We start from the raw sequence: 12,839 nt of genomic DNA on the forward strand, positions 1-12,839 counted from the left end.
CATTGGAGAAGGAAATGGCAACCCACTCCAGTGTTCTTGCCTGGAGAATCCCAGGGACGGGGGAGCCTGGTGGTCTATGAGGTTGCACAGAGTCGGACACGACTGAAGCGACTTAGCAGCAGCAGCAGCAGCACTTGATTCTTCCAAAAGAAAGCAAGAAAGGAAATAACAGGGAATGCAGAATAGGTGGGACAAGTAAAAAACCCACGGTACCATGGTAGATTTAAATCCTAACAAATCAGTAATAAGAATAAATGCAAATGAATTAAATACTCCAACTAAAAGACAAAGATTGTCCTTTTTATTTTTTTTTAAAAATCAAACTATATGCTTCCTGTAATATCACAGAGTGTTGAAAGTAAAGCGTTGAAAAAGAGGACAGGTTTATTTCTGGCTCGTGAGATTACCCTGGGGGACCGGGTGCCTTCCAGGGCGTGCCCCTCCTCTGTGCTGATGAGTCTCACACAGGCAATTCAACGCTCCCTTCAGGATGTGGCAGGCGTCACCCTGCTCACGTTCCTCATAGAGCACGTCACACAGCCTCGACCACCTCAAGGGGCTGGGCGGTGCAGCAACCACACACTCAGAGGAGACGAATCTCCCACACCCACAGTGAGGAACGCTCACAGGACACAGTGGAGTACAACCTTCTGACTCAGACCTCCATCCCCTGAGAGGGTCGACCAGAAGGCTGGTTGTTTCACTGTGCGTGTGTGTGTGTGTGAAAGTCAGACAGACAGACATACACACACATCTGTAAAGTTGACTCCTACAATTAGCAGAACTCCACCTGATCTGCTGGCCAGCTGTTGGTTGCCACCAGGCCCAGGGAGGCTTCATTCAACCTTGTTGGCTGGAACTAGGTCACAGGTGAAAATAAGTCTCGGGCCAGAGAGAAGCAGACGACCCAGGAAGCTGAGGGGAGTAGCTCTTCCTGGCCTCAGTGACCCACGGCAGCTCAGCACTCCCTAGGGCTGAGGGACTCTTGCTGCCCCAGCCACGTCCTTTCAAACACAGCCTCCTTCTCCTGGCTGAACGCTTCTCCACGCTGTCCCAGCAGATGGCTAAGCCAGTGGTGGGAGGGCAGTACCCACAGGCCAAGATCACGCCTTCAGCCAAGTACAGTCTTGTCTGTTGCTTCCTTCCATGGCCAAACACTTCCCTGTGGCCAGTCTCCAGCAAATGTCCTTGCTGGCCACAAGGGTCAGGGTGAGCTTGTAAACAGGCTGCTGGAAACTGGACTCCACATTCACTCCTCCTGTCTATTGGTCTTGGGGCCTCATTTGGTCCAATTTTGCTCAGGTTATCACCAGGGCTTTCAAATGTGGATGCTTCAGCCTAGGATGTTTTGGTCTAATGCACCTATGGAAGATTCCAGGTGCTTTGGAACCTCAGAAAAGTCTACCAGGCAGTAGGATGTATACATCAGAAGCTCAGAAGGAAGACTTGGCCTCGAGATACAGGCATAGAGACCATCTCAGTTATCTGTGACCGGCCACCCCAAACATGGTATAAAACAGGCCCTGTATCATGCACAGCGGTGGGGCAGGACCTCAGATGGAAAGCAGTGCAGATGGCTTGTGTCTGTTCTGCAAGGTCTGAAGCCTCAGCTGGAAAGACTCAGAGTATGGGGGCACCTGAATGATTGGAGCCGAAATCCCTTGGAAGTGCCTCCCTGGCACCTGGACTGAATGCCCAGCAGAACTAGTCCATCTGAGCACCTACCTCTCGGGCCTCCACGGGCCTTCAGTCTCCCACAGGTGGTGACGGAGTTCCAAGAAGGATGTCCCAAGAAAGTGTCTGAAAGCGACTATTCCAAGAGACCAGACAGAGGCTGCATGGCCTTTTCTGACCTTGTCTCAGAAGTCAGGTGATCCAGGGAGTCACGAAGGCTAGTCATTGCAGGGAGGGGAATGAGACCCTAGCCCTCGGTGGAGGAGGGGCAGGATCACACAGCCGGAGACACGCTGGGGAGGGAGGGGAGATGTGGATGTGGCTGGGGTGATGTGGCTCCAGCTGTCATCAGCCCCTGGTGGGATCTGGAATCATGGAATTGACATGTAGAATGAGAAGAGTGTCGTGCAGGGCAGAGGGAGAGAAACCACGTGGGAGACAGGGAGGCACATGGCAGGGAAGGAAGGCCCAGGGCAGACAGTGTCGCCAGCACACGCCCAGCGGCGAGGCCTCCAGCTCATCTGCTACAGCCAGACCAGCAATCTCTGTGCCGACTTCTCAGTTCCCTGCCAGTTGGGAGGGGACTTGGACAAACTCCAGGAGATGGTGAGGGACAGGGAGGCCTGGCATGCTGCCATCCATGGGGTTGCAAAGAATTGGACACAACTTAGCGATTGAAAAACATCAACAACATGGGAAGGAGTTCTGAAAATTTAAGGTGTGACCCTTTTCCATTGTTCCCACTGAATGTCCTTGAAGTTATAGTCAGAGCTTGGGGGACAGGGAAGGAAGGGCTCGCTGTGGATGGGGTACTGAACGGAGAGTCTGCGGGTGGGGCTCCATCTGAGCTCCAACACCAAGCACCTCACCAGAGCCTCCTCTGCAGATCCCGCTGCCTCTGTTGAAGTGAGGACCCAGCTGGAGGTCCTCAGAGCCTCTACAGCCCCGGGAGAATCCTCACCCCTTGCCTCTATCTGACCTCACCTGCACACATGTGCACACACACACACACACACACACACACTCTTCCAGACAGACATGACCGTGGCTCTTACTCCATAGACTTGGGAGCTTTCCCAGATCAAATGACAAGAGATGAAAAGCATGGGCTTGATTCTTCCTCATCCAATTACCACTTTTATTGGAGGCCAGGATCCTTCAGGCTGTGGAGAGGGAGGCAGACACTGACGAAATCTCACATAGAAGCAGCAGCCAGAAACATCCCACTCCTGGGAGCCACTCTCTTCCAGGGCCGAGTCACTGGAATTCCCCGCTTGGAGGAGGGAGGTTAAAGCGAGGCCACCTCACATCGGAGCGGGGCGGAGAGTGCCCTGAGCTCCCAGGCAGGGATCACCCCTGCCTGGCACCTCCCCAGTGGACTGGTACACATCTCTGTGTACCAGTCAATTATTTGAGGCCAGCCTCAGTTCCCACATCTGTAAAATGGGAATTGTAACATCATAAACCTTCCAAGGCTTTTTTCAGAACACCCCAGGGCAGTGCTCATGAGAGCATTTGTAAATCACGAATACGTGCATTGTAAAAATGTTGTATTTTTTAAATGATGTTTTGTATTCATGGGAAGGGCGAAACAACAGATTCTGGGAACTGTGGGTGTGAGCTCAGAACATCTCTGAGCAAGACATAGAAATGATTCCTGTGGCCCCAGGACCAGGGCAGCAGTGTAAGGGATGGGTAGATGGTGGGGCCGCACCACAGCCTCTGCCTGGCCCGACCCCACAGGGCTCTGAAGCAGCCAGCAAGCCAGAGCTGGTCCCTTGCCTCCTGCCTTCCCCTCCAAACGGTTTCCAGGAAAGGCACTGTTGCCATGGGAACACATGTCCAATTATTCTACTTGCAGAAAATCACTCATCAGCCAACTTGGCTGGAACATGCTCCTTTCTGCAGAGGAAAACTGCATCTTGTTTTTTCACCTCCGCCATGACCAGCTCTTTGAGCAAAGAAATGGAGAAGCAGACCAAAGGACTCAGGCCACAAGAGAGATGGTCTTCTGGGCAGAGAAGACAGAGGCTACGAGAGAGAAGCAGGCCCTTTAGTAAAGCGCAGGCAGGCTCCCATGTCTGCAGGGTGCTACACAAGCTGGAGGCTGAGGGATGGCAGGTGGACAAGGACTGGGGCCATCGATCACCACCAACCAGCATTACTGAGCACTCACTCTGAGCCAGGCTCTGCTAGATGCTGAGGAGAAATGGATGCTTCCAACATCTTTTTATGCCTTCAGTGGGTGGGGATTCAGAGCCCAGAGGAGGGCAGAGACTGGTGAGCAGATCAATCACAATAAGTGATCAGGACACAACAGAATGTTTATAGTAGTCAGAAGTAGACCAGAAGGTGAAAGAATGGAAGGTTTTGATGTATGAAGAGGAGTTTGCCAAACAGACTAGGTATGTGGGTGTGTGCTCTGGGCAGAGGAGACATGATTAAGGAGTGGACTCCTGGAGCAACAAAGTGCATTCTGAGAGCCAGTGGTTGAGGCTGCCCCAGTGGGGCGCCCGGATAGGGAGAGGAGGGAGAAGAGGAGGCAGGCTCAGACGCTGGAAGCCACCTGTGCCCCCACAAGGAGCGTGGCCTTCAGCCTACAGTGCAGCTGGAAGAACTCAGTCAGATTCACACTGGGCAGAGGCAGGCAGGACAGAGAGGAGGATGGGAGCCTGGAAGACCAGCCAGCAGGCGGGGCCACCGTCCAGGGAGGAGGCCCAGTGGGTGTCTGCACAAAAGGGACAAAGGAGGATCTGCAGGTGGGGGGCATGGAGCGAGGGCGGAGCCCAGGACCAGAGCTCCACCCAGTTCTCAGCTCTGGGAGAACAAGTCTGGAGGCAGCCTTAACCAGATGAGAATAGTGGAGGGGTGGGTATGGGGAAGGGACAATATCAGATGGGGTCACGCTGAACAGGAGGCAATGAGGCATCGATAGCCTGAGTTCAAGTCCCGGGGCTCTGTTTAGTGGCCATCTGTGCAGCCTTAGGCCAATCACTGACCCTCCTCTCTGTAAAATGACCCCCACTTCCTTGGGTCCTCATGAGGACTCACAGAGGTCAGCCCCAATGGTGGGTGGTAAATACCAGAGGATGCAGCAGTTCTGAGCTTGTGACCCCAGGGTTTCCAGGTCAGGGTACTCCTGCAGACGCTGCCATGCACAGCCCCCTCGGGGTTCAGTAAAGAAGCTGGTCCCCTGCACACGTCCCCGTGCTCACCCTGCCACCTGACACTTTGCACCTGGAAACAGCTGTCCTTCCAGATGGTGTCCTCCGGGGCTGTCGCTGCAAGAAGCCCACCGACCTGCCATTCCCAGCCTTCCAGCCCCACCTGGTCACTTGGAGCACACTGACTGGGCCTTCATCCTGGGTTCAGGGTCCTACCTGCCCAGAGGGTCGTGACTTGTCTCCCAGCTGGCGCACTCGGCAGATGCCATGTGTTTGTGTGTGGCCACTTCTATGAGGACCTCTTGGCTCTTGGGATAGAGCGATCAGGTCTCTGGATCTTGTGTCTTGGAAATGTCCAAGGAGATGACATACCTTAACTGCCTTCACCCACAGCACCTCTCAGCAAGACACACCACTACTCCCCCAAGCAAAGCAGTAACAAGGGGATCTGGCATGGCGGGCTTTCCAAAGGTGCTTCCCCTTTCTTAGCACAGAGCCCGCTCATCAGAGACCCTCGGTAAATGTGTTAGTGGATGAGTTAATGAATAAACATACAACTGCTTCTCTAAGGCAGCCTCAATTCTCCCTAGTGGCCAGAGTTCATCTGCGAGGAATTCAGTGTGTGTCTGAGTAGGAAGTTCCCAGCTGAGACCAGATAGGGCCACCTGGCCATTGCAGAGCAAAGGGGAATAGCTGGCATGCAGGACCAAGCAGGATGAGTCCAGGGAGCAGGCACAACCAAGGCTGGCAGCTGCTGGCAGGGGAAAGGGACTGGGGAGAAAGACGGCATAAAGATTAAAGCGCAATCTTGACCCCAAGGAGTAGAGGAGGGGCTGAGGCAGCAGGACCCTTCAGGTGGGGCAGATGGCCCAGGATCACTCCCGCAGGGAGATCGGTCAGTGCTCTAGGGAGCATTTGACTGGAGCTCCGTGGGAGCTGTCCCCACCCTGACTCTAGTACATCTGGGCTCCTCTGGGGAGCAAACGCTGACTTCGACAGTCCAGAAGTTCCTAAGTCCTCAGACCAACTGGGACCTTCTCTACCTGCACCTCCCTCCTCCCAGGACGAGGACTTCATTGCTGGCCTCTTGGGGCCTTTCCTTGGTGGCATCTGCTGGGATGACCCCTGGTTCTCCAGCTGCGGGATTTCCAGGGCCTCAGACGCTCCACGCACACCCCATCTTGGACCACACAGTGGTCTCCTCGAGACTTATCCCAGCAGGGAGGAGGAAGTCATGAACTTTGGGCTTTACAGAACCATAATTGAAAACCTCCACTACAGCCAAGTGACCTTGGACAAGTCAGGCTCCCAGGACAGAGGTTTCCTGTCTATTCCGTGGAGGAGGAGATGACACCTGCCCTCCGGAACCCCAATATACCCACCACAGGGAAGGGAAATCAGGAGCAGACAAGCTGGGACCGCCTGACACGGGCCTTTCCTGTCCCTGCCCGCATTACCCACTTCCACCCTGCTCTGTGGTCTACTGAGCTCGCCGTCTGAACCAAAATTTAGAACATGTGACTTGACAAAGGATTTTTGTCCTCTTGCTTCAACAAACAAAGGAGTCCAGACTGATTCCCTAGACAGACACACGCATCATTGGCACCCTGACCCCAGACCCCTGACACCCTGACCCCCACCCTGCCTCACCTGTTACCTGGGCCATGACCCCAGCACACGATCCTTGTCACAGAGACATCCATCAGCCTGGACTTCATGGCTCAGCCCTGAGTCAGGCCAACAACAGCCCCTGATGGGGAACCAGGCCCCACCCCTACCCCAGAAGCAAAATGAAGCAAATAATAAGGCCATCAAACACTCACCAGACCCTCCAGGTGGAGCTGCACAGAGGCTGACACCAGGCAGGTCCCGGGGATCCGGTACAAATTACTCTATTTAAAAAAAAAAAAAAATGGTGGGAGGAATCGTCACAAAGGAAAGGCTCATTTTTCCATGTTTTTTAGGGCAAAGCTCTCAGCTCTGCAGAACCATCCCAGTTTCCTCGTGCTTTTATCTTCTGGTCCCCTGTGAAGTACATGGCAACATTTTCTGGATATCTATTCCCTTCCAAAAAGAAGAAATCTCTTCCTGTCTAAAACAATAAAAAGGTGGGTAATTAGCGTGTAACAGTTAAAGGATAATTTTAGAGGGGTGAGCTGAGTTCATAACATCATTCTGAATATATTTGCTTTTAACTGAACTCTCTTTTTTTCCCCTCCTTTCTTCTGTGGTAATTTTTTTTTTGTAACTGTAATTAGCTTAATTGAGATCTTCCCTAACGAAAACAAGGAAGAACGTCTGCAGGAGAACTGGCTTCTGGGGAGGCCACGATGCTAGCAGCACCCTCTTTGCCCAGGCAACCTCCAGGTCCCCCAGCGACCACCCTCCGCCACCGGTGGCTTCTGCCCTCCGTCTGCCAGCCGAGCAGGCAGGTAGGCTGTTGCGTGGCTAGTTGTCTTCATTCATTTATTCCCCCTCTTCCAGAAACACAAAAGCCCAAGAGCTCTGGATTTTATTCCTACTCACTACCATTACCCAGGGGGGTGACTCTTAGCACAAAGCACAGAAGAGAAGGCTGCCGGCAGGTCCCGCCCTCTGAGTGTTTACATCAGGCCTTGAAGGAAAGAGGCAAAGGTTAGCGGGCAACAAGAGAGGGGGGGCCCTCCCCAGCCCCCAACCTGTGCAGCTAAGAGTTCTGGTTCCGGGACTCTGCCCCCGCCCACTTGCTTTGGGCAAGAGCCAGTCCTCTGCCTCCAGGCAGCTCCTAGCACTTGGCCACTTGATTCTGACTAGGCAGCGGCCCAGGTCTCATCACCTGAGTTCCTGACCATAGCTCCCACGCTGCCGACTCCGCTTCACTCAAGGCCCTGACCCCTGGGTTTCTGCCCCAACCCCCAAGCTCCTCACGGGCCCCCGATTCTTGGAGGCATCTTCCATTCAATGGACAGGACCCTGAACTTTCCCTGACACCCCTTAGACTGCTCAGGTCTCTTCCTCTGGCAAACGCAGGGGTGTGGGATGTTTGGAGGTGTTCCCGCAGACCTGTCTGGGTGGCTCCGGGGCAGGATGTCTGGCCAACATCTCTAAGGACTTCCCAGGCCAGACATCTACATGGGTCTTTCAAGTGACAGTTGAGAGCAAATGTGCAAAGGCATAAAGTAAATGCTTGGGAAGGTCAGAGGGAGGACACTGGTCCACGGGACAGGCAGCCCCAGCAGGCTCCAGGAACAAGCTGTAGGACATACCTTACATGTGTACCACCCACGGATCTGAGGTCCTAAATGTGCCAAACGCAGCGAGGACAGTGGGATGTCAAGTTCCCGCTCAAAGAAATGTTTCTCCCCCAATACTGGAGGGTAAGGGCTGTCCCGGCAACCCCAGCTCTCTGCCTCACCAGCATGGGCCCAGCTGCCTCTCCCCCAGGTCACCAGGACCTTTGCCATAATGGCCAGTCCCTGGGAGACAACAGTGACCTTCACAGAATGACCACCATGGTTAAGGCCACATTGTAGCCATTCACGTGGTGGGCAGGCCCCAGGTCAACAGAGGACACAGTTCACAGCAGAAGCAGCAGCAGTTGGCAGGCCAGAAGCCATCTCCTGAAGGGCTGGTCCAGAGGCCCTCACAGGCACCTCTCTCCAGCCAGGCCCCGCCCCTCCAGCCAGGTCCCTCCCCTCTAGCCAGGCCCTGCCCCTCCAGCCAGGTCCCTCCCCTCCAGCCAGGCCCCACCCCCCCAACAGGTCCCTCCCCTCCAGCCAGGCCCCGCCCCTCCAGCCAAGCCCCGCCCCTCATCTAGGCCCCTCCCCTCTCCTTGCCCACAGAGCTTTCCTCCCAGGAGGGCCGAGCTGCTCTGGGGAGGAAACTCCACCCAGATTTGTCATTGTTTTTACAGAAAAGTTGGTTTCTGCCAAAAGGGAAAAATTAAAATGGGAACAGACTTTCTCTGCCCCTACCCCCACCCCCAGCCTCTGGGAATCGTTATCCTCTTCATGAAACCCTGTGGCCTGGTCTGGCCAGCCACCAATCCCAGGCCTGGTGAGTTTTCTCTCCTCCCTGACTGAGGAAGGCTTCCCCCGCCTGGGAGGCGCAGGCCCCCTCGCTATCTGGACCAGAGCAAAAAAAGAAAAGAAGCAGGACCATCGGGAGGGTCCTGAGTGGGTGGGGCGGGAGCACCACTGGCAGAGAGAGCAACAGGCAGGCAGGGACCCCTGCAGACCCCGGCCACCCTAGGGAGACCACTGCCACTCTGGAAGCACGAGTCAGGGTTCCAATTTCAAAAGCTCATCCGTGAGTTTCTGTAGCCCCCCAGGCCTAATCATGGAGCACAGCCCTCTCCTTCCGAAAGTCTTCCTCCCACTCCTTGTTGAGATCCACCAGATCCTGACTCCCAGAGGCCACCCACTTAGCCACCGGCTCACCTTCAAGCCCGTTGAGCTATGGGCAGCTTATATTCCCTTTCCCGGTTCCTCTGACTCACATAGTCTTGGTTGAGGGGGGCACGTGACTTTCAGAGGCAGGCCCTCTTCTGCCCCTCCTCCCCACCCTGAGGAAGTCCCAAGGGTAGCCAGGTTTGCATTCCTGCCTCAGCCAGAGCCTGGGCCTCCCAGCCCCTAATAGTCAGGTACTCTGTCGTCTGTCCCAGGCAGGCAACGTCTTCAAGCAGTGAATCAGGGAGGTCAGGTGAAAGGCACCTGGCAGGCATGGAAATGATGCTGCCTTCACACACTGCAGGAGGGAACAGAAGACCGCCACCACCTCCTGCCTCCTCTGGAGAACTCCCCGGATGAGAGAGACAGAGGCTGGCATGGCTTCACCTGAGGGCGATGGAGGTGGGAAGGGTCCACAGAGGTCCGCCCACATCCCTGCAGCCCTTTCCATTTCTGGGCTCACTGACCTAACATCCCACCACCAGCACCGGGATCTCCTTCCCAGCCCTAGGACCACAGAGCCGAAAGACCAGGGAGTTCACACATTCTCCCCACCAAAGCAGCCACAGTCAAAACCCAGCGAGTTTTGCTGGGTACACAGCCCAGGCCCCTTGCTCTGTGGGGAGGTGACCTCTGTTCCACACTGTCTCTCAAGAGCCCACCACCCTACCGGTGCTCCCGAGGACCACCCCCCTTTTATACCCCTGAACTCAAGTACTTGGTTCAGGGTCTGCATGGAGGGCTCCAAAATAAGTTGGGGGCACAGGCAAAGCCACAAGCACCCCTTTCCCTGTTCCTAGTCACACAAATCACACAAATAAGGGTACTGGCCAGTGGTCAGTGCGCCCTGAGTCAACAATGCAATAGGGCTGCCTGAGAAAGCTCATAACGTCACAGTTATCGTTGTGCACAGAACACACAAAATCAGTGAAATGTAGCTGAATATCTAGTGGAATCCTGGTGGAGGGCAGGACAACCCACTCCAGTACTCTTGCCTGGAGAATCCCATGGACAAAGGAGCCTGGTGGGCTGCAGTCCATGGGGGTCGCGAAGAGTCAGACATAACTGAGCGACTAAGCACAGCACAACACGTCTAGCGGAATGCAACTGACTACTGCCCTGTGGATGGTGACCAGTTTTGCATATTTCCACATTTGCTTTAGCCTTCCTGCCTTGAGGTTCTTGGAATCAGTTCTAATATCATACCAGTTCTAACATCAGACATCATATGGTGTTTTCATTCATTAATGAGTTAAACAAAATCTTTGGCACATATCCCTTGTGAATTGATGTGAGAGTCATGGTCTTACCTTTTATTAAAAAAAAAACCTGTAACCAGCTTTTGGGGGGAGACACAATTCAGCTCATAACATGGTCTGTGAATTTTATATTCATAAAGCTGTTTTTCTTTAGGAGTGAAGCTTCCCTACAGCCTTTGCCAAAGAAGGGGATCTGACTCCTCTCCGAGGGAGGCCACCATTGAATCCCCTCCTTATTTTTCTAGATGTTGAATCAAAGGGTGACTCTCGGCTGCCCCACCCCCACAGCGGGCAGACCAGGTGTCAGGCAGAAATCTAACCAACAGATCTTCAATCCAGTTGGACAGGGGGACCCGGTGGGGCTGGAACATCTCCAGAAGTCACAGCCCATGGCAAGGCGACAGGTGTCTCTCCAAACATCCACAAGAAGAGCTAATCAAGCCTGTGGACATTTACTGAGCATTTGAGGCTTCCCTGGTGGCTCAGACAGTAAAGAATCTGCCTGCAATGCAGGAAACCCAGATTTGATCCCTGGGTCGGGAAGATCCCCTGGAGGAGGGCATGGCAACCCACTTCAGTGTTCATGCCTGGAGAATTTCATGGACAGAGGAGCCTGGTGGGCTTCAGTCCCTGGGATTGCAAAGAACTGGACACAACTGAGAGACTAACACTTTCACTTTTTTTCACATGGGAAGTACGGGAGAAGAAAACATAGCAAGTCAGCTGCCAGAGCCCCCCCCCGATGGGGGCACCAAGGGGGGTTCAGCTCTGACTTCAAACAGCTCAAACTTGGTCAGCACCTCCCCACACAAGTCTGAAAGGCTGGCTGTGGCCCAGACCATGAGTATGGGTGGGATGCTGGGGTACGCTGGGTGGCAGACATCCTTCATCCTCTCCTCTCTCTGGTGCCTCAAGGGCTCCACAGAGATGGCTTGAATGTGAAGCACAGCGGTGGTGGGGTGGGCTCCCCCAGCACCAGGTGTCCCAGCAGGACAAGCCCCAGAGGGCTCTGCTCCCTCTCCAAAGATGTCTCACCCATCATGCCGCTTGTCAGAGCCTGCAGCCCCCTCATGACGCCCCCGCGTGACGCACAAGGTGGGTGATGGCTTCAAGACTTGGGCTGTCTCTCCTTTTCTTATGAGTCACTCTCCTTGGCATAGTCTCGGGCTCAGGCACCTTCAAAGCCCTCCATGGATATTAACTAATTAGTGTAAATACAGGAATGTGGAGATTACCTATTAGCAGGTTGCTGTTGGTATTAGATCATTAAAGGTGATGAAAACCCTCCCTGAGCTCTCCTCCAGGACTCAGCTCCAACTTTTTCCCCTGCAAGTCTGGTCTCAGGGCTGAGAGGAGCATAATGAGGTGGGTTTCAAGTGGGTGAGAAACAGTAGCTCCTTCTGTCCCCTCCAGCAGACTCGATGACCATGGCTGCTCAAGAGGAAGTCTTGGCCTGCACTATGGGAGGCGAGAGAGGCAGACCCATTTGAGATGGCTCCTGGGTGTCCAGGCAATCTATGGCCTCCAGAGTGTCCACAGGTCAGCACTCAGCTGGTGCCAGGGAAGATCCTCATCCTTGGAGCCTCTAGAAGGACAGCCGTGGGACAGACCGGGTCATGGGAGCCCACGGTTTCTGAGTTCTGCTGGGATACTGACCAGCTCAGTAGCTCTAGAAAGTCACTTCATTCATTCACTCAACAAATTCCCCAAGGCATTAAAAACAGGTTCTCAGTTGACAGCAAAAGCAAAGGCAGCAAAAGCAAAAATCAGCAAATGGGACTATATCCTACTAAAAAGCTTCTACACAGCAAGGGAAACCATCCACAAAAAGAAAAAGCAATCTATTGCGTGGAAGAAAATATTCGCAAACCCATCCACCTGATAAAGGGTTAATACCCAAAATATAGAAATAACTAAAACAACTCAACAGCAAAAAACCAAACCGATTAAAAGATGGACAAAGGATCTGAATAGACATTTTCCAAAGAAGACATACAGATGGCCAACAGGTACATGAAAAGATGCTCAAAGATGTTATTAACCAACGAAAATACAAATCAAAAGTATAATTAGATATCACCTCACACCTGTTAGGATGACTACCATCAAAAAGATAAGAAATAACAAGAGTTGGTGAGGCTGTGGAGAAAAGGGAACCTTTGTGCACTGTTTGTGGGAATGTAAATTGGCACGGCCACTGGGCCAATGTGGAAACCAGTGTGAAGCCTCCTGAGAAAGCTAAAACTAGAACTACCCTAAGATCCCGCAATTCTGCTCCTGGGTATTTTTCCAAAAAAAAAATAAGCATTAACTCC

The 12,839-nt window shown here is 53.5% G+C and overlaps 1 long non-coding RNA gene across 1 annotated transcript; it reads right to left on the reverse strand.

Annotated features, from left to right (window-relative positions):
* Positions 1 to 279: 279 nt before the first annotated feature.
* LOC147351155 (uncharacterized) lies at positions 280 to 9,345 on the reverse strand. The gene is made up of 3 exons (XR_015146846.1): positions 9,257 to 9,345; positions 6,662 to 6,730; positions 280 to 2,039 (listed from the first exon to the last, which is right to left on the reverse strand). It is a non-coding gene; the product is annotated as an uncharacterized LOC147351155 (long non-coding RNA).
* Positions 9,346 to 12,839: the final 3,494 nt, after the last annotated feature.

The sequence above is a fragment of the Bos grunniens genome, chromosome 19 (assembly GCF_055505025.1).
Source record: "Bos grunniens cultivar Pamir isolate PY7600 chromosome 19, Bosgru_T2T1.0, whole genome shotgun sequence".
NCBI classification, from domain to species: Eukaryota; Metazoa; Chordata; class Mammalia; order Artiodactyla; family Bovidae; genus Bos; species Bos grunniens.